At 42.4% G+C, this 3,146-nt stretch overlaps 1 pseudogene; it reads right to left on the reverse strand.

Annotated features, from left to right (window-relative positions):
- Positions 1–1,284: 1,284 nt before the first annotated feature.
- Positions 1,285–2,304, reverse strand: LOC132009095 (fibroblast growth factor receptor 1-like; annotated as a pseudogene).
- Between the last annotated feature and the right edge of the window lie 842 nt (positions 2,305–3,146).

Genomic DNA, 3,146 nt, shown 5'->3' on the forward strand with positions numbered 1-3,146 from the left:
TTTTTTTAAATGAAGCAGTAGCAATTTTTGTTAAGGGACCTAAACTGGAAGTACCTTTAGAACTTATTTATTTATTTATTTAGTAAAAGATTTTATTTTGTTTATTGGCAGTGAGAGAGAGAGAGAGAGAGAGAGAGGAGGCGCACAAGCAGGGGGAATCACGTGCAAAGGGAAAGGAAGTAGCTAGCTCCTTGGGGTGCAAGTAATCCCATGCAGGGATGGATCACTGTACCCTGGAATTATGAACGCAGCCAAAGGCAAACATCTGCTTAAACAACTGAGTCATCCAGACACCCCTAGAAAATTAAAAAAACAAAAAAAGACATTTTAAAATCATTTTCTTTCTTTCTTTTTTTTTCTAATATTTTATTTATTTTACAGACAGAGAGACAGGAAGAGAAACTATAAGCAGGGAAGATGGAAAAGGAGAAGCAGGTTTCCCACTGAGCAGAGAGCCTGATGTGGGCTCCATCCCAGGACCCTGGGATCATGACCTGAAAAGAAGGAACACTTATGGAGGAAGCCACCCAGACATCTCTTTACTTTGTTTTTAATATATGGCAACTGATGCTTCCCAGTCCCGAGGAGTATATTCCCCCTTCATTAAATCTTTGATAACAACCTATTTAAAAAGGTGTGTAAATATATACTTACTCAGATTTATACAGTTTGTGTTTTCTTCAGAGTTTGGGGATAGACCCCATGGTCACAATATTGCTTCCAGTCTTTGCCTTCCCATCTTTTGATACCAGGTATTTGGTCAGCAAAGCAAATTAGTATCAAAATTAATAAGCCCTTGGCACCATATCTCTGGAGCAGGGGTTGCTCTTAGCCAAGGCCTAGAGCAGTTGACCTCCCCTTGCTAGTGCTATAGCCCCAAGGACTAGTTCCCTGCCACCAGAACTCAGTCTTACATGTTGTGCTAAGCAGACAAAACCAAAACAGGAAAGCTCTGACAGCTTTCACTGGCATGCCTCATCTCCAACTCCCTCTACGTCCAGGCAGTACCAGATGCCAGGGAGGGGTCTTGGTCCAACATATGGGAGGGAAGGAAGTAGCCACGAGCAAGTACCTGCCTCTCTGTTCCTTTCTTTCATGAGCAGGTTGTAAGGAGGAGGAAGAGGAAGGGGAAGAGAGGTGAACTTCAAGGGGTGAAGGCCTCAGGTAGGCAGCTGGCTCCTGCCAGTAGGAAAGGGACAAAGGAGAAGGCAGTGAGTCTTGCAGGGAGGGTGGGGGGTAAGGGCTACAGCTTATGATGGAATCTGGACAGGAGTAATAGGGATTCTAGTCATTTGAGTCCACCATTGGCAAGCTGGGCTGGGTGTCAGGGTAGATAGGCCTCCCTGGGCAAGGCACATGAGAGAAGGTGGAATTCTTCTCTGAGGAGGAGGTGGAGCTTTGGGTGTTGGGAAAGCATAGACAGTATTGTTCCAGGGCCAAGGACAGGTAGGGTACTCCTGGTTGGAGTTCAAGGCCACAGTATGATCCAGGTCTTCTACCAGCAGCTTGAAGGTACCACATGCCAGCCACCCCTCATTATTGTGTATACCTCTCTGGTGCACTTATTGGCTTATCCATCAAATGACTCCTTCATCAGCTTGAAAACCACCTCCACAGGCACTCCAGGATATGGGAGGCTTCCAGAGTGAAGATTTTGCACAGGATCACCCCAAAAGACCAGAAGTCACTCTGGTGGATGGAGATCTGGTCAAAAATGGCCTTAGGGACCATCCATTTCACAGGAAGTCCACTGTTGGTTGTCTTTTTATAGTAACTGATGTGGTGATATCTCTGGCAAGGCTGAAGTCTGAGATCTTCATCATGTTGTCCTTTGTCACCAGCACTTTCCTGGTGGCCAGGTGTATGCACTTCTTGGAGGCAAGGTACTCCATGCCTCAGGCTACCTGATAGGCACAGGATACCAGGTCCTTGGAGGAGAGTTGCTCTGCTGCATTGTGGCTGATATTGTAACAGTACACCAGGTCAGGAGGCCTCTGGGCCTGCAGGTAATCCTGTATGTTGTCTTTGGAGGCATACTCCATGATAGTGTATGAAGGACTGTCCTGTGTGCAGGACCCAGGACCCAGGTTGATGGTGTCCTTGTGCTTTCCAATCATCTTCATCATCTCCATTTCTGAGATTAGGTTGGACAGGTCTTTCTCTGTTGCATCTGACTTCAACATCTTCACAGACACTTTAGTCAAAAGGTTGGATTTGTCTTTGTCCAGCCCAATTGCCTCCTCCAATACCACCTGCCCAAAATAGGCCTGTCTTAGGGGTCTGCCTAACCTGCCTACAACCAGCCTTTCTCAAGGCAGTTATGAACTCTAGATTATCCTCAAAAACATTAAACCACAAGCTAAAAATTCTCTTCACTAGGTCTGTCACAGGTGTAATTTTCTTATCTTTCATCATTTATCTTTTTCCTAATTCTTATTTTCAGTACAGTTTATTTTGCTTCCAGGTGTTTCCCTTGTTTCTGTATGCTGTTTCATAGGGAAGAATTATCCTGTCGTAAAATTATTTCTTGAGAATTCATTACATCTCTCAGTTAAAATGGGTTCTTTTATGGTATTGATTCATTTGAGTTTTCTCAAAATGGGAGGAATTTTCAAAATGGTGTTTTCCCCAAGGTTCAGAGTATGACTTAGCCTCATCTTTACTCTTTTTGAAATTCACTTTTCAAATTCTTGTCCCTCTTTTTATCTTTTTAAATTAAAATATTTTATTTTTACTATTTTTTTATTTGAGTATAGTTGATATTCAGTGTTACATTGGTTTCAGGTTTTCAATATCTCCATACATTATTCTATGATCACTACAAACATAGCCACCATCTGTCACCATATAACACTATTATAATATCACTGACTATATTCTCTACACTGTCCCATATCTCTTTTTAAAATCTCTGATTTTTATGTTTTCTGTTATTCCAATTTTCGACCATCATTTTACTTGGTTACTTTAATAAAATATGCCTGATTACACACTCTTCGCTGAAAACCATAGCATTTGATTTATAGTAGCCTTCTTCTTCTTCTTCTTCTTCTTCTTCCTTTAATTAACATATAATGTATTATTAACCCCAGGGGTACAGGTCTGTGAATCGCCAGGTTTACACACTTCACAGCACTCACCACAGG

This window comes from Mustela nigripes, unplaced genomic scaffold (genome assembly GCF_022355385.1).
Source record: "Mustela nigripes isolate SB6536 unplaced genomic scaffold, MUSNIG.SB6536 HiC_scaffold_4583, whole genome shotgun sequence".
NCBI classification, from domain to species: Eukaryota; Metazoa; Chordata; class Mammalia; order Carnivora; family Mustelidae; genus Mustela; species Mustela nigripes.